Below are 19,458 nucleotides of genomic sequence, written 5' to 3' on the forward strand. Positions count from 1 at the left end.
CAAAGTGCGACTAGTCCGTATGACTAGCCTTATAATATTTAATCTACGATAAATGAAAAACTCCTGTGAATATGGGAGGCTTATTTGATACAGATTATGCTCCTTAGCATGAAAAGTACATGAAAATCTACTCAAGAATACTGTTATGTGGAATCGTAAAAGGAAAACGAGGTGTGCTCCCTTAATAGAATATGAAACGCGCGTTAAGAGTACGTTAATGGCCTAAAATAAAAGCTCTTGTTCAATAGGGTAGGCAGAGGCTAATAAAACAAATGCTGTAAAGAATATTAAATTAAGTAAATATATTTTGTAGAATTGGACTAAGAGCCCGCGAGGGCTGGACCTTCGTTATTTTATAAAAATTGAAGGTTTCTACGCGTATTGTCCTCAACACAGAGAGGAACGATCAGCGTCTATGAAGTTTGGGTTATGGTGGCTTTGGGGGATAACAGGTAACAAAGGTGCAAAAAATCTTTCATCTAAGTGTAGGTAGGTACTTAATTTTTTTATATTTTCTTTGGAATAGTATTAGAAATCATCGAGTGCATTGAGATTGTTGGTAACGAAAGTACTGTCGCACTATTCGATTAAATTTAGTGTAGCAGCCCAAGCACAAAAAGTGTGACGATGCTATCTCACGTCATTCTCGCAGATTTTGACTCAGCGGTGAGCATTGTGGTGTCGGATACAATTCCCGGTGGGAGGAATATAAATTTATATTTTCTCAAGTACCTCTGGTTTTGTCTCCTGGAAAACTTCAACCATGACTAGCTACCGCCCTATCGCCAAGCAATTTAAACGTGGGAACCGTTTCATATCCCTTCCAAGTTCGCCCGCTTCCATCTGAAACTGCTTACCAGGCAATGATGGCAGTCAAGGGTTAAGTTGTCATCTATTAAAAAATTGTCCCGAGGAGGCGTGGTCGCACCAATAGTGCTTGGGCTCTTGCGGTTACTATCCTATCGCATACAGTGTGAAATGCAACAGGCGACAAAACAAATGTAGGTAGGTTTAGCCAACTTAAACATCATGATGTTTTAGTGTACAACAGATTTCAAAATATTTACAGAAGTGATAAGAAGCGTGAGCTTATGTGTAGTGAAACATCAGTGTTCGTTATTTTAAAAAGGATATAGCAAGCGTCCCGGACTATCGGGATAGGATGAAGATAAAATGTATGGTACGGGCGCGCGGCGGACACTTGTTGTATTTCGTTCCATGTGGCGTCCTCGCCACAGTTTTCGCTATTAATGCGCCCGTGGCACTTGCTTTAGTGCGAAAGCACACTACGGACAGGACTGAGGGCAAAAACATTCTATGGACAGGACAGCACAAAACGTCCATGAAAAATGTCGGCATCATATGGGAGATATTATGTTTCGTCCTACCGCGTTAGTCTGTGCACTGTGCAAAGTGCGTGGTCAGACTTTTTAGCTTCTGTGTTTGAGCTTTTTACTACTTTTATTTAGTGGCTAATTTGATTTGCTAGGGATGTATATTCCTTTAAATTATTTTTGTATGTAGTAGTTGCCAGTAAAATAGGCGACACATTGTCTCCCTACGAAAGTCTACAGATACAATTTCTATCACCTTATTTTGAATTCTGTAATGAGTACCTACTGTATATTATGTATCATAGTTGTTATTATAGAAATTGTACCGGGATATTTTTTAACGTCACGTTTAGTTCTAAAGACTGGAATTACCCTAACTTGTAATGTATCGTATAACTTTGTGTAAAGTGCACTTCCTCGTATGTATCTACGTGAGTTATAAAATTAATAGCTAAAGTTTCTTCATTAAGTTGCTCAGAACTTACTTTGTGGTATTACTTTGAAGGACTTATTACATACAGGGCCAGGCCCGGCCTGCGTCAGTTTTACATGGCGCAGCGTTTCCTTCACCTTTAAAGCAGGTGATATTTATTTGCTCAAAACGCACATACCTAACTCTTAAAAATTAGAGGAGCTTGCCGGGATCGAACCCTCGGCCTCCCTAAAAGGAGATAACGCAAGGACCAAGAATAAACTAAAATGATAAGAATTAGAACTAGGATTTAGAACTAAATATTTTTATCTACGCGCCAATAAGATTTATAATAAGAAGATTTTTATAAGCCTTGCACGCAACTGGAGGCTTAGTTCAAATAAAGTGTGAAATAAGATTTGCCGTTGAATTCCAAGATCCGCGGAACGAAAAGGTCAAGCAAAGTTAGAATGAACAAGTGTAAATTAAAAAATTTCAACACCCCCGACAAATCATTTTCAAATAAATAATTATGTATATCTAGGCAACGTCCATCTTGACAGCTTGACATTTGTCAATTGACACTTGAATATTATGAACCTAAGGGTTATCTAACCTTCTTTTCTACAAGAAAACTAGAAAATAGCTGATAACTTTTAAGCGGCTGAACCAATTTTTTCGGATTATAGCTAAGAACACTCTCGATCAAGCCACCTTTCAAACAAAAAAAAGTAAATTAAAATCGGTTCATTCGTTTAGGCGCTACGATGCTACAGACAGATACACAGATACACAGACACACAGATACACACGTCAAACTTATAACACCCCTCTTTTTGGGTCGGGGGTTAAAAATGGAAGCTAGCATAGTACTCGTAAGTAGCATAAATATTTGATTTGGTGAGTGATAGCAGCTAGAGACATACTTTAGTATTAAAATAATTACCAACGAAAACGCGGTGACGGATAACGTGGTTTGATATTTTACAATCAAAAACAATTAGAAATCCTTACATTTTCGTATGGTCGTCCGTCTGTAGGTACGTTTTGAGAAAAAAAAAATTCAACTTATTACAGTTCTCGAGATATTTCTAATACCACTATAACAACGAATACCTAATAAAAATTTCAAAATGGCTGCCAGGAAAAAAAATACCTTGACTGATTTTTGAAGTTGGTTTGAAATATGGACACTGAAATAAAACGTGGCAAAGCTATAATGCTCATAATAAAACGAGGAATGTCGTTGAAGGCCCTTGGGGGATCTTATATCACTTGGCGCGAAGTACGTGGCTTCGAGCCTCGGGTTTAAGGTTTAATTACGCTATTAGGATAGCTCTAAGGATAATAATGTTCTTCAGTTATCACTCTACTGATAATAATAATAATGGTTGTAAAAACATTTGGAATTTCTTGGAATTTTTGTATAAAACTTGTCCGTAAATAGTGATGAGTAGCTACTAAGTAGGTACTTAGTTATCAAAATCTCTGATTTAATTGGCCAAGTGCGAGTTAGACTCGCAGTATCAGACTCAGGGCATATGATAGATACCCCACTTGGTATAGTTTTCTTTGAAAATTTAAACTCATTTTAATTTTTTTTGTAATGATTTTTTTTCAAATTCACGGTTTTCGGATTTATTCCTTTACTTGTGCTATAAGATCTACCTACCTGCCAAATTTCATGATTCTAAGTCAACGGGAAGTACCCTATAGGTTTTATTGACAGACACGACAGGATGGACAACAGACAGACAGGCAGACTATAGTGATCCTATAAGTGTTCCGTTTTTCCTTTTGAGGTACGGAACCCTAATGAAGAGAAGTAAAATACGTAGGGATACTATCTTCTAGAATGTAGGAGATATAAAATCATGCGCGATGTTCTAAGAAAATCGATAAATTGTGTAGCTCTAAATCAATCCTCCGGAAAATCCAATTTGTGGAACTCGATCGCAGAAATCAAACTTATATCTACCATATTAGTGCCGCTCTGTGTCTATTTGATTCGCCCGGGTGACTGGTGAACTTGCCTATCACCCTTTCCAGCTCTGATCAGCTAAGCGGAATTTACATTACGAAATTAGTTTCACGACATTAATTTAATTGTCAATTGCGTGTGTAAACGTCTTATTTCGTGCATTTGATAATGAAACTAATTTCGTGCCACTTATTTCGTAATATAAATTCCGTTCTACAGTTCGTTTATATGCGACTACTGGAGGTACATCGGTGTACTATGTTTGTCGGTTTATCGGTTCTTTCATAATAAGTGCTCAATGCATAATTCGTATTCGTATCGTATAAGTATGTTCGTCTGCTACCTTCTCACAACCCATTGGTTGAACCGATTTTTACGAAATTTTATGTTTAAAGTATCTTTTAAATGAAAAAGTAGGGTGTGTACAAAGCCCTATCCAACTAGATATGTTAAGCATGGCTAGTAATTCCCTTTCCTCTCCATCCTAGGCGTAAAATTGCTTGAGGTTTCCCACGGTTCTTACTTTGAAAAACACTTATAAAGCGTGGTTCAGATTAGATCCGATTGAGTATCAATCTGCCAATAAGCTAAAATCGTCGATTCGATTCGAATAGTTATTTCGCTTGGGAAATTAAACACGGGCTACCATTTCCGTAATCCGTAGTGCTCACATTCATCCACATCCACCGTCCATCAGTTCTATTGACAGCTGAACTTGTATCACAGAATACCTTCTTAAAACGGTCCCATAGTAGAATAGAATATATTTTTATTCAATAATTTAGTACAATGTAGTAATAGTAATCACACTAATATTATAAAAGCGGAAGTTTGTGTGTATGTTTATTACTCCTTCACGCAAAAATTACTAGACGGATTTGGCTGAAATTTGGAATGGAGATAGATAATATCCTAGATTAGCACATAGGTTACTTTTATCCCGAAAAATCAAAGACTTCCCACGGGATTGAGAAAAACCTAAACCCACGCGGGCGATGTCGCGGGCATCGGCTAGTAAGTAATAAGGCTCCGTTGGCACCCTTCGGGTATAAAACCCTAACAAAACCCTAAAAATTTATATCAAAATTAAATCAAATAAATAACTCAAAATTTAAAAAACCTCCGACACAAAAACCTCTATAAGAAAACCAGAAAAGAGCTGATAACTTTGAAACGGCTGAACCGATTTTCTTCGATTATATTATTATAGCTAAGAACACTCTCGATCAAGCTACCTTTCAAACAATAAAACTAAATTATAATCGGTTCATTCGTTTAGGAGCTACGATGCCACAGACAGATACACAGATACACATGTCAAACTTATAACACCCCTCTTTTTGGGTCGGGGGTTAAAAAATAAAACTTCTTTTTAACCCTGTTGTGAACCTACTCAGAAAATGAGAAGGTTACCTATCTAATAATTATAATAGCTTACCGTTTAAGAGGGTGGACTGTGGGTGGACTACGAAAAGTTCGGAAAACTCTGCGGTGTGTGCACACCCAGTCAAAGAAAAGCCTCGCTAGGCTGCCTTGCTTAGAGGGGAATCGTATTTTTCACTTGAACAGTTTCATAACAAACCATTCAAGTGAAAAATATGATATTCAAGTGAAGATATAGGTTTATTATCGGGACTAGGTAACCCGTCTTGACTTCGCTGAAGTGGAATTTCTGAAAAACCATTCTTAGTGGAGGTCTACGTCGTACCTACTTATGACATTAGTATCGCAAAATATTTATAAAGATATATTTTTAATTAGATTAATATTAATCTTTATAAACAAAGAGGGAATACACAAATCGGCTGACTAGAAATTACCATAAAATATTGCAACCAAGCCAAGTGCTAAGCTAATGTACACTATTAGTGGAGTAAATAAAGCCGTAAAATAGCCAATCTTAGGAAGTCCTCAGAAACAGCTCCGATTTTGATGATTTTTTTTTTAAATTCTTGTTTTTTATACATTATTTAAAATCAGAAACGTTTTGAAGCGGGGAAATAATTTTTAGTATTTTTTTATCCATATGTGCGATATTTATCCACGAAGTCCAGAAAAACGCTACCTTCTCTTTGAGAAGTTGTAGAGGAGGTTAAATGCTACAAATGACCTCTAAACACTTATGCGCAAAAACCGCCCGTTTTTGAGTTACTGATCGTTTTCAGAAAAATACGTATTTGTTTCTTTAAAAAAAAAAGTGAGGCATATTTACGACTTTTTATTTAATTTCTAAGTACTAGACATCTTAATTAATAATTGTGAATACTAAAATAAAAATAATCTTTGTAGGTTCCCCGGTTAGGGATCCAAGACTGTACCAGTTTCATAATTTCTATTGGGTTACTTTGCCAAAAATGCTATTTTTTTTTAAGTTAGAGAAATTTTTGGCTTGCAAATTATTTGCAAAGCTTCTACAGATTCTCAGCTATCTAATGATGTACAAAACATTAAAATAAGTTGAATATTAGCTAAAAAAACGATAAAACAATAGCACAGGGAAGAAATTTCTTAACGCTTAAATTTTAAACAAATCGTTTTTTCTTTGTTTAGAGGTAGTCTCTACTTAAAAAGAGGTAACAGTTTACTGTGAATATGTGATCTGGTCAAGTCTGATCATAAAATTGGCCACGGGATAGCTCAATTGATCGATAGGAACGATTTATTTAAGATTTAAGCGTTAAGAAATTTCTCCTTTGTGCTATTATTTTATCATTTTTTTAGCTAATTTTCAACTTATTTTAAAGTTTTGTACATCATTAGATAGCTGAGAGTGTGTAGAAGCTTTGTAAATAATTTGCAGGCCAAAAATTTCTGTAACTTTAAAAAAAAATAGTATTTTTGGCAAAGTAACCCAATAGAAATTATGAAACTGGTACAGTCTTGGATCCCTAACCGGGGAACCTACATAGATTATTTTTATTTTAGTATTCACAATTATTAATTGAGATGTCTAGTACGTAGAAATTAAATAAAAAGTCGGCAATATGCCTCACTTTTTTTTTAAAGAAACAAATACGTATTTTTCTGAAAACGATCAATAACTCAAAAACGGGCGGTTTTCGCCCATAAGTGTTTAAAGGTCATTTGTAGCATTTGACCTCCTCTACAACTTCTCAAAAAGAAAGTAGCGTTTTTCTGGACTTCGTGGATAAATATCGCATATATGGATAAAAAAATACTAAAAATTATTTCCCCGCTTCAAAACGTTTCTGATTTTAAATAATGTATAAAAAACAAGAATTTAAAAAAAAAAACATCAAAATCGGAGCTGTTTCTGAGGACTTCCGACGAAAATGCTTCGTTTACTCCACTATATATTACATGAAATAAATAAAGATTTTATGACAGAACATAATATTATTTAGAAAGTCTTCTAAAATATAGGCCCAGCAGTGGTTTGGGCGCTTGGTCTTTTTAGGGTTTTAGGGTTCCGTATATCCAGAGAAAAAGGGACCCTTATTCACTTCGCTATCTGTCTGTTTTTCTGTCTGTCGTGTCTGTCAAGAGAATCAAAACCAATGGAGTATTCCCCAATGACCAAGAATGATGAAAGGCAAGCGAATGGTCAAGCAAATTTAATGGAAAAATACGAAAAAGGAAAAACGGAATCCTTATAGGATAACTTTGTTGTCTGCCTGCCTGTCTGTCGTGTACGTCTGTACGTCTGTCGTGTCTGTCTAGAAAACCAATAGGGTATATCCCGTTGACCTAGAATCATGTCATAAGTAAGATAACTATATCAAGGGGGGGGGGGGGGATCATATAAAAGGGCTTTACCTGTACAGTGTACATTCTAAAACAGATTTTATTTATTTTGATGCATAACAGTTTCTGATGTTCCTATCGTGCAAAACGTCGGAAAAATACCCGATTACGGAACCCTCGCTGCTCGAGTCTGACTGGCACTTGACCGGCTTTTTACATAATATAGATAAATAGTTTAGCTATTTCGGTACCTACCTAATTTCACACATCCTTGTTGACTTTGCTTCGTAATTTATAGCGAGCGAAGCGAAGCGATGACAGAACAATGAACGATACATCAACATTCGCAGTGAAATCGATTATGATGATGAAGGTTACACGAGCTACAGTTAGCAGTAGCATGTAACAGATTTGGAAACAACATCATGAGTGATATTGAGTCTAATTCAATTGCACAATCTTCAAATAAACTAAACTAAAAGACAGGTTTAAATGTATTGCTAGCTAGGCTTTTAAATGTATCCTCACAATCGAAGATTATGTAAGTGATAAAAGAGCGTGTGGATTTGACCTAGAGCTCGCACCAACAATGCGCAGGATTGCAATTACCTACTTAGTTGTATTCATGGAGAAATATTGTAATTATCGAATCTTTAAAAGAGCAACCGCCGAATTTCTGGCCACAAGAAATTCATATTGGTAGATGCCTTTAACGATTCAAAAATATCTGTAAAAGTTAATTTGAATAAAAATATTTATATTCCATTCTATTCTATTATTCTAATGCTTCCTGCGGAAACGGACTAGATTTAGACCTGTCAATTTTTAGTTCAGTAAAACAGACTTGAATAATCCATATTATTTGTTTCTATTTATTAGAAAATCAAAGTGGTAAGTGTATTCGAAGTGACAAGAGAAAGCTTGATATTATTATAACACAACCAACACTAAGCAGATATATTATGTAGTTATTTTAATTCAAGTGTGCCTATCAATTCATCATTTGAGTTTGCGGCTTTAAGTTTAAACCACTGAACCAGAATTGATGCAATTTAACACAGAGATTTTTGTCGCAGGAAAACAGGCTAAAAAGAAAAACCGAAAAATTTCTAAAATACAGCTCTATATAAAATGTATGAAAATATTAATTTTTATTCATCGTAAAAAGTTGTTATACTAGCCACCACTCGCGGCTTCGCTCGTCCAAATATTTCAATATTCCCTACCCCTTGGGAATTTCAGAAAATTCCAACTTATTCCTTGCCTACATTATAAAGAAACTGCTGTGCTTTCAGCTATTTAGGCCCAAAGTTTTGGGGCTGAGTGTCAGTTTAAAAGTTTTGAGTTTATTTCGTCTGACATTATCCAAATACATAATATATAAAATGAAACGGTAACTGTCTGACTGACTGACTGATCTATCAATGCGCAGCTCATACTCCTGAACGGATCGGGGTATTCAGGTAGATATTTATATGACGCAGACATTTCTGCTAAGGCAGGATTTTCGAAAATACAATCCCTAAGGGGGTAAAATAGAGGTTTGAAATTTGTGTAGTCGCAGACATAAGCTATATATCGTATGTTTATTTTTCCGGGGTTAACTTGAATTCATGTTTAGTAAGCCTATAACTTAACGATAATCTTAGATCGACAGCATTATAGAGATTAGAGAGAATATTTGAAAAGAGCAACCGCCGAGTTTCTCGCTAGGTCTCGATAGAAAGGGCTTTCTTAACTTTTCGGAATTGCTATTCCGAACGATCCAGAAGCACTCAAGTAATAGTTTATTTGAGTAAAGAACTTTTCTTTTCTATTTCAGAGAATTTTGGTTTAAAAAGGATAAAACGTTGTCCATATTATGTACCTTTGCGAAGGAAAGTAACATTCTCATATTTATTATGCTCCCACCTGGGCCATCACGAGTTTGTGAATAATAAAGCAAGGGTCCTTTAGTGCCAGAAGGTTGTTTATTACATTTGCCTGGTCCAGGTCGTAAAATAAGCAAATATACGTTAGATGTATACGTTAATGATAATCCACAATAAATTAATCGTAATTCTGTTTAGAATTATAAATTGTAGCTAAGCGAAATCAATTTTATATATAGTAGATTTGTTTACCATTAGTTTGGAAGGCATGTAAAATATTAATATTCTACGAAATATTAAATAGTTAATTCTAGTTATGCCAACCTCCAAAACCACAGATGTTACTTTTTGAAGTTATTTTGAAAGTAGGGAGGAGGTATTTTTAAGAAGTACCTAGTCATTATCATGATTAATATTCATCCAAGTGATCAACCCATCGTTGGCTTTTAGCTTTGAGAAGGGTTTGGCACGCTAACCAAAGGGCGGATTGGCAGACTCAGGTAAGATGCAGGTTTCCTCACGATGTTTTCTTTCCGTTAAAGCATTTAACGTATAGCATTCAAATTGCTTAAAACGCACCAAACTTTGAATTAGATAGAGGTGCGTGCCCAGAATCGAACCCCTGACCCTCCGAATAGGCGGTCGTCGTCTTAACCACTTGGCTATCACTGCTATGAGAAGTAGTCGTATTCTAGAAAGTCACCAAATTCTTCAAATACCAGAAGTTAGGATGCATAATAACAAGACAACCATACTTATAAACCATGAAATTCACCAAAAAGGCTGATCTTATTGACAATAACTCGTGGTGAATTCGCTAGCTATACGAAAAAAATAATATTGAAGTGCTCTTATCAAACAACAGGAAAATCCTTGGCTGATTATTATTCGTTCATTTATTCCGGCATTCAAGTCAATTGTTTGATCGAATGGATTGGAAAAGCGCTGCGGCCGAGTGGTCCCGGCGGTATATCAAAGAAAAACTCCAGCAAATAAATAACGTTAAAGTCGTAAAGTTTCCCTTAGAAGTTCGGGTTTCATTGTGAGTAGAATAATGTTTACAAATACGCAGTAGCTGTAAGTGGAAATTAGGAAGGCCATTTTATTCTGTAAAATGTTTGTTTTTGTAAAAATTGCAGTTGGTCAAATATTAAATTTGTAAAACTTGAAAATTATGTACTAAATTTCAAAGTTTAAAGCAATAAATTAAATATGGTAATTATTAAGTAATCGTGTTAATCATTATTCGCATAAAGTTTTTAAATGTTGGAGAAAAAAGTGAAAATCTCAAACGACGTAAACAATCTACGACATACACTGACTGACATTTTTAAGTGGTATAACAATCGGAGACGGAAAAGCGCATGCAAACACCGAATACGCTGTGGATAATAATTGCGCGAGTTGCGAGGATTTGTGCTTCGCGCAATTAGTATCCGCGAGGGTGAGTGGGGGTGGGCGACGACACTGTGGGTGGGGTGGGTGTGGGTGTGGGTGTGGGTGGTGAGGGTGAACTGAGGGTAGGGTTACGTGCGTGTAAGCGTGGCGCGTACCGACGGGTGCGTGGTGTGCGTGCGCCGCGCGGCGTGCTCTCTAGACGGCGGTCGGCGATCTACTGCGCGGGAATCGGGATCGCAGCCTCAACCCGGCGGACCGCCGCCCGCCCAGTCCCGCCCTTCGTATTCTTTGTACGAGCACAACCCCTACACAAGCCAGGGTGCCTTCACACTGAGTGCATGCTCAATATTGTCGCATTTCGATCGAGAACGCCACGGCCGATGGAGCTGGAACCATCCTAACTAGTATCGTTACATTTGTTTTGTTTTGTAACAATGAGATTCAGTTCGCATTGTCTCGGACGCCAATTTTATAATTACTTTAATTCGAAAGTTCTAATAATCAAGATCAGTTCTGTAAATATCACAATTTATAAATTAAAGTTGGTTTATTTTTTAGGGTTGGTTACATTAGGTAGGTACTTAAATATAATTTCGGGTTCTAATGGACCTAATTAAAAATAGTACCTACATACCTACTTATTAAATCACAACAGTTCCGTTTCAATCAGTGCAATGATTTAGCGTGCACGGATAAACAATAATTTGCAAACTATGACAATTATTTTGAATTGAAGGAGTTTTTTTGTTGTTGTTTTTTGAACTGGATAGGTACCTAGGTACTTCATAAACATTTGATGAATTAGTAAATATATTATTAGAGCTCTCTCCATATTATTACCAAAGTAATAAAATTACAAACAAAAATATACTTATTCATAATATAAAAGTTGCAAGTATAATGTTGTTTTTAGGCTTAGATACGAGTAGGTATTTTGTCTACCAGCCTATCTCAGGCACTTTATTTCAAATGCGTTAAAACTTTTGTGTTTGTATAATTTAGTAATCCTTCCGTCAATTAATTACCACTATGCAAAAGTCTACGGTTTAGGTAAATTCCGGAGGATCTACCTACTATACAAATAAGTAGATAGGTATGTAAAACTGTGTATGCAGATGCATATCCATTTAAAAGTTACGTAAGACGACTTTGAAAGGCAAAATGGCGTCTACTTATAAAATTTCTCCATAAAATGTGAGATTCAGCGACACCGCCGGAGAGCTTGTCAGTTTTCACGAAGCGATATTTTTGTCTTTCAGCAAAGCGGACACAAACCTATTAGACAAGTGCCATATATTTCCTCCAGGCTCACATTCTGCAACTTACCTTTTTGAGCTCTACCAACATAATATTATTACACTAGGTGATGCCCGCGAGTTTGCTCGCGTGGATTTATTGACTCTTTGATTCTCTGATTTTTAGGTATAAAAAGTATCCTATGTTTCCCATATTTGTCTCCTAGATTCCAGATATCTCAGTACCTATCAAAATGTATTCAGGTATTGACGTGATAGACAGACAGTACTTTCCCACTAATAATATTAGTACAGCTATTATAGTATAGATATATTGATTTATGTAACCGTTATTAAGATATCGACAAAAATTATAATCCCGAGTGAACCCTAATATTTTTAGGGACAAAAACTATCTGGGTGTATAAATGCAAACCAGAGTAGGTATTAGCCATAAATATGCCAAGTTATCAGTGGTCATGAATCTAAATTGGTTATGATTACTTCTGGAGTTCCTCAAGGATCAATTCTTGGACCTCTTTTATTTATTTTATTCATAAACGATATTCATGAATGCTTTAAGCATAGTAATTTCCTACTATATGCAGATGATCTTAAAATATTTAAAACAATTGAACTACGAGATAATCATGACCATCTTCAAGCTGATTTAAATAGATTTACTATATATTGTTCACAAAATAAACTTAATCTAAGCTTAAATAAATGTAAGCATATTACTTTTACAAAAAAGAAATCCGCTAGCTACTATACATATTCGCTCTGTGGAGAGGCTCTAGAGAAGGTTAGTGATATTAAAGATCTAGGAATAACATTGGATAGTAAGTTACATTTAGACACGCATGTACAAAATATTGTGAATAAAGCATATAAAATGTATGGATTTATAATGCGGACCGGTACTAATTTCAAGAGAGTTGCTACCTATCTACATTTGTATAAATTGCTTGTTCGCGCTCAACTGGAATATGCTGTTTGTATTTGGAATCCCTATTACGATAAATATGTTAAGAGATTAGAAACTATACAAAAAAATTTTTTACGGAGGATGCACTATAAATGCACAAGAGGATACCTTCCCTATGACCAACTTCTTTTAAAATATAATATACTAGACTTACAGTCGAGGCGCAAACAACTTGAAGCTATGCTCTTATTTGATCTGTGTCATAACAAATACGATTGTATTCCCTTAACTCGTAAACTCTGCTATAAAGTACCAGTTAGAAGTCATGTACGTAGTAATCAGACGCATAAACTTTTTGCTATTATAAAATGTCGTACAAATTCTGGCAAACGCTCACCACTATGGAGAATGACACAGTCATATAATGCATGCTTTGGTAATATTGATATCTTTTCGACTCGCGTGGGCTCTTTCAAGAAGCTGGTCATAGATTCTCTTAAAAATAATAATACTATATTAAACTAAGGCTGTAGGATAATTAGAATATAGACGATAAATTAACTAATATATTTTTAATTACAACACTAATATTAATTTATAGATGTAACTATGTAGTAAAGTATAATTAATAATATGTGGTTGACGTAGTGGGTAGCACATATAATATTACTATATCTATATTATTACTGTTTTTTACCGCTTGTGTGCTACCGTTTGTTAATCCAAAAATAAATAAATAAAATAAATAAAGTTGCGTTCAAAGCTGTTCAGCAGTTTCTCCTTGACTTGGGCTGGATAGCCCAATTAGCGATAAATGCTTACTACATTAAATTTTTTAAAAATATTACATTTTATGATTGTAAAATAATTAAAATAAAATAATAAGCTTCACTTTGACTAACTAATTATTATGACTGTTAGCACTGAGACATTATTAGATATGGACTCTATAAACGGAAATAGACTATAACTTTGCGGGAGAACTTTTACTGTAGAGATGGATGACCGGATTAGCTTCATCGCTGCAAGTTGCAACTGAGTCATCTTTGACTAACTTCTTCAACTTTATCCGTGTGGGATAAGGATTTTTTAAATATCCCGTTGGAATCCGTCAAAAACTTTTCTTACCCTGAATTTTAGATGCTATAGTCTATAGCGCCGATCGTAGAGGTCTACGTAAAGGGTGCGAAAAGATTTGAAGTTTAACTTTCTTTAATTTTTAAGGCATTGTAAAGTGAAATATAGATTTTTTCGTTTTTTTTTCATAACGTAGACCTCTACGGTCTACGCTATTAGACTCTATAGCGTAGATCGTAGAGGTATACGTAATATACCTACGGGGTAAGAACTCTATAAAGGAAAGCAAAGGAACTAAATCTCAAGTTTCTAGGCCTTAAGTTTCTTATTTTTAAATAAGAAATTAAGAAGAAGTTAAAAATAAGAATTCTCAGTTCTCAATTCGTCGGAATCTATTTTTTTTTTTTTATGAATGTTCGCCGATTACTCAAAGACGCCTGGACCGATTTGGATTTTTTTTGTTTCGCAGGTGGTCCCATATAAATTTGGTGAAGATCTGATTAATATCTTCGGAGATGATTGTATTATGATGATGATTATTGAATTGCTCGCGATCAGTGTAATAGGTTTTTAACTAGGCATAGCATATTTTAGTACAGTGGCGCCACTAAAACTTGTGAATAAAAAAAATTCAAAAAAAACCACAAATACTAAAATGTAAAAAAAAATATTTTTATTTCTACACGTGTTATGTAGGTATGTATGAAGTCTTGTGAGCTTAACTTGACACTTAACAGTTTCTTTTATTATGCTCGCTTAATTTCTTACATATAAGTACATAACACGTAGAAACAAAAATATTTTTTTAATTTTAGTTATTGAAGTCGGTTTATTTTTTAGGGACCTATAAGACACGTTAATGTCAGTCACTCAGTTTCTCCTGCATGGTAGGTACTGAAACAAATTTTCCCACGACATAAATTATCCTTGTCCAACGTCATAATTATTTTCATACAAAGTTAAATTGCTGGGCTCGAAAAAATCCATTATAACCGTAAAATGTTCCCGCTTTGGAAAGTTTCCATGTAAATTTTAAATAAATAAGTAGGTATGTTACGTCGTAAAATTCCCATTTACGGAACGCAAACTTTGCGAAGAACAATGCCTGTAATGTTTTAGTCAATTTACTCTTGTACCTGGTTAATAAAGTTAGAAACATTGCAAAGTTGTGGAAGTGCTTTGCGCATTCATTGCTAACATTTGTTTTTGCCATACTTGTTAGAGTGTATGAATGGTATGAATCTCTATTAGGTAATGAATAAAGAAAACCCTCTCACGGTAGGTACAAATAGCAGTTAATTAGTTGGTTGCCCCATATTCGGTCGTCGCATTTCCAGAGAATTCAATTTTGAAAGTACGTGCAATTAAAAGGTTTCATGTAATTGTATTAATTGTGAAATTAAGTGCTTTGAGTATACGAGTATGTTTCTCATTACGAGTACGACACAGTTATTTGGTTACATGTTGGCAGGTAGGTACCTAGACAAAAATAGAAGCTTATTAAGTCTGCTTCTAATTGAAGTGATTTAATAAACCAAATCAATTCATTTAGCTTCGAATATAATATGGCATCAAATCATCGAAACTATTAGGAACAGATTAAAGTAGTCCCTGGAATTATATTTTGTTCACGAGTGCCACCATCTTTTCGTATTGGATTCCCGTAGATTTTTCCTCCTTCCATGAAAAGAGATTATAGTCTCAACGAGCACGTCAAGAATTAGTTATGAGGTTAGCCGACGTGCCCTCTATTTACGCACTTACTTGCTACAGCGTGCCCGATGCTAATGACACTCTCATTTTCTGTACTGAAATATTAGAGCCTTAATTACTATGACCTGCCCTGACGTACCTAGTTCGAAGTTCTAAGTAACAGAGAATAACCTAAGAGAGTATACATGCAAAATCAAAATTTTCTAGACTCAGCTGCTGAGCTATACCTACATTGATATCAATCAATACCACTGTACCCACATTGATATCAACCAATAGGATATTATATTGTATAGATAAAGCCTTCTTCTATTGAGAGTTATTTAATCAACGAAATGAATCCATTTAGCGTCGGTTATGTGACATCAAATCATCGGAACTGTCGGGAACAGATTGAATAACCCCGGGTCCTGTCATTATTTGTTCACGAGGGCAGCTGCCTGCATCGGATTTCCGTGGATTTTTCCTTATTCCTGAAAATGACTTGGCGAATTACTAAGTAGTAAAAAGTGATCGTATATGTATACCAGGTTCTCAAGAGCCCAAGTGGTGCACGCAAAGCATTACAAAGGTGTACCACTAAGAAAAAAAAAATACGGGCGAATTAAGATAGGTACGGGTTACGATTACGGTTAAAAATGCGTGATACCAACATCAAGAATCAATCGTATGGGTGAATCGCATTGTTGATGACATCATCTAATGTGACCTCACCTATTCGTTGCTGGCAGGTTGAACACATCGATGGGTAAGAACACTATTTCAAAAGAACCAATCGAAAATCCCACTGGTTCTTTGAGACGTCGTCGGTCGAGAGCTGTTATTCCTGTGCTTACCTCTGAAGCTGTCTTCAGTATTGGATCTTTATTATTGATATGTGACTAGCATCTAAACAAGATAGCCTAGGTCTTGTTAGATTTTATGGCCCTGAAATTGCCTATACTTACTAATAATAAAATTATTTGTCATGTGATTTTAATGTAGTCTTGCGAGCAGTTCTCTTGGTCCGATCGTGTTTACAGTGTCTTAAATATAATACAGGTACCGTAATGACAATGCAATAAACACCAAAATATGTAACTTGTGCGAGTTTTGTTTCTTGGAGTAAACCAGGGATACAATACTAGGTTTAGTTACTAAGTTATGTTATGAAGTATTCTCAGTTCTGAAAAACGCTTGTTTAACGGCTGTGTCGGCAGTATGCGATCTCCTTAAATACAACATGTCCGGATAATAAGGGTATCTTGCTGAAGATGTCACTTATATTTTTCGTATAACTTTTCGAGATAAATTATGTTCATGCTATCTTATTACCGAGATTATATCAACGTCAAATTCATAATTATATATTTTTCTATATTCTATTTTAGTGACTGACATGTACAATGTAACATCGGCCATAAAATTCCACGCTTAGGTTGAATATCACTTGCACATCACAAAACTAAAAGCTCTCTTTTCGTTTACAAGATCTACATACATTTATAAAAGTCTAGACCTGAGAGAAATTTTGATTTACTTACACGAAGTTATTGTCAAAAACGGTAAAGCAATTTTATGGCCGACACCTAATCTGATGGTCGGCTTACTTAGAGTACCTATTCAGTTAATTATACTTAAAGATATAACATACTGAAACCTTTCCTGAAATTTTATTTAATAATGGTGAAAGTCGTGGTTATAAATCTTTGATTTTCCAGGATAGAAACTTTCCTATGCGGCCAAGCCGCCTCTAGGATACAAGCTAACTCTGTGGTTTTTGTCTCTGTTGGTTCATTGTTTGAGCTGTGGAAAGGTAAGAGATAGACAGACACATTTTCGCATTTATAATTTTAGTATGAATATAGTTATGTAGAGAATAGAAAAGAAGTGTATAATATTTTTCATGGTACCAACTAAGTTAACATGATATTATACTTAGTTGCCGTTTGCAGTCGCGAAGCCTGGGGCTACATCATAGTCAAGAAAAAAGCAACGTAGCACCACCTTCATAATTGCCTTCTCAGGATACATATATAAGTAAGTATGCAAGAGTTATGTGACAAAGATGGGATTTTTTTATGAAAGCCATTGACATATTAATAAGCGGTAATAGCTTAGTGGTTAAGACGTCGGCCTCCTATTAGAGATGTCGGGAGTTTGATGCTTGAGAGTTTTGATGATGATTTGAGATGCTCTCAATGGTGTGTTAAGTCCGCACTTGATCAGCGCGGTGGACTGTGGCTAAACCCTTCTTATGCTGCGAGAAGATTTGGCGATGGATTGTTGATGATATTAATAATTAGTTTCAAAAATCTTTTTGGTCTGAGAGCGAATCCTGGGTAATCTTTTAACGCTTAGTGAGGCTTCTTATTTGTAATCAATACCTAACTATACTAATGAAAAATAATAAAAAAAAAACTTTACATTAACCTGCAAGCATGAGAGTTCTCTGTAATCTCCGACTCAGGAAGGTCCATAAGTCATTTGTGGGAATAGATATAATCTTTTATAACAAAATTCCTGTATAAATTTTGGATTTGCCTTTACACAAGTTTAAAAATCTATTAAAAATATGCTCCTGAGAAAAGCTTAAACAATCAAAGATTATGTAAATGATAAAAGAGCGTAGATTTTACCTGCAGCCCGCTCCAGCAATGCGTCCAGTGACTTCAATTACATAGCATACATAGCATAATAATGTATATCAAATCTTTCAAGAGAGCAACCGCCGAGTTTATTACTGGTTCTTCTCGGTAGGAAAGAAAAGGATCCCAAACCAGTGGTAGATGCTTTTGACGATTCAAAAGTAGTACTTGTCATAGTCTAATTGAATAAAAATATTTTGATTTTATTTTAATTTTGTGGAAATTTCAAGTAAGTAGGTATTAAAAAAAGTTTCACCAACCAACTTGTGGAATGTATTTGTATAAACACGTATAAGTAGGTACTTCTATGAGATGTGTTTGAGAACGTTCGGAAGGCATAAAGGCTTCGCTGGATGGAGACCTGTTGCTTCCTTTACCGGATCTTTTAGGGCGTTAAATTTGAGCCTTCTAGCTTAATTTCAATTAGTAATTGTACTTTTTATATTTCTTCTGTATACCTTTTGATGAGCGCCGTGGGCTTATTAGTGGGAGGTCTCGTATTAGTGGGAGGTCTCGGGTACGATACCCGGCAGGGAAAATTTAGAATTTTCTATTATAATTTTTAAATTTTCTCTGGTCTGGTCTGGTGGGAGACTTCGGCCGTGGCTACTTACTACTCTACCGGCAAAGCCATGCCGCCACACGGTTTAACGTTCCGGTACAGTGCCGTAAAGAAACCAAAGGTGTATGGGTTTAATGAAAACTATCATACTCCTTTCAGGTTAGCCCGCTTCCATCTAAGACTGCATCATCACTTACCACCAGGTGAGATTGCAGTCAAGGACTACCTTGTATCTGATAAAAAAAATGTAATTTATTGCATCAACGATGTGATAACCTATATCTTCTAGCGATTAGGACTTCAATCACCGATTCCATTTTTTTAAAGAATTTTTAACTAGTAGTAGGTAGGTGTTCTTGCTTTAACGGTTAAGGAATACCTACATCCTGAGGAAACCTATATGCACAAAGTTGTAAATAGATGATAGTTACAGAAAAGCTCTTATTCCCTTGCAAAATGGTAATAAAAATACAAATTCAGCGAACTCCATTAATAAAACTCCAATGGAATTCAGAGTTATTTGCTATGAGAAATTGTAATACGCGCGTGGGAAAGACTTATTGTTTCAATATTGCTAAACTTAGACATCGATAAAATAATTTCCTTCGTAATAGA

At 35.3% G+C, this 19,458-nt stretch overlaps 1 protein-coding gene across 1 annotated transcript in view; it reads right to left on the bottom strand.

Annotated features, from left to right (window-relative positions):
* Positions 1-10,916, bottom strand: part of LOC123867313 — a 23,798-nt gene extending 12,882 nt beyond the window's left edge. The window contains exon 1 of the mRNA XM_045909298.1: positions 10,857-10,916. The gene's annotated coding sequence lies outside the window, so the exon portion shown is untranslated. The remainder of the gene's footprint in view (positions 1-10,856) is intronic.
* Positions 10,917-19,458: the final 8,542 nt, after the last annotated feature.

Source organism: Maniola jurtina, chromosome 8 (assembly GCF_905333055.1).
Source record: "Maniola jurtina chromosome 8, ilManJurt1.1, whole genome shotgun sequence".
Taxonomy (NCBI): domain Eukaryota; kingdom Metazoa; phylum Arthropoda; class Insecta; order Lepidoptera; family Nymphalidae; genus Maniola; species Maniola jurtina.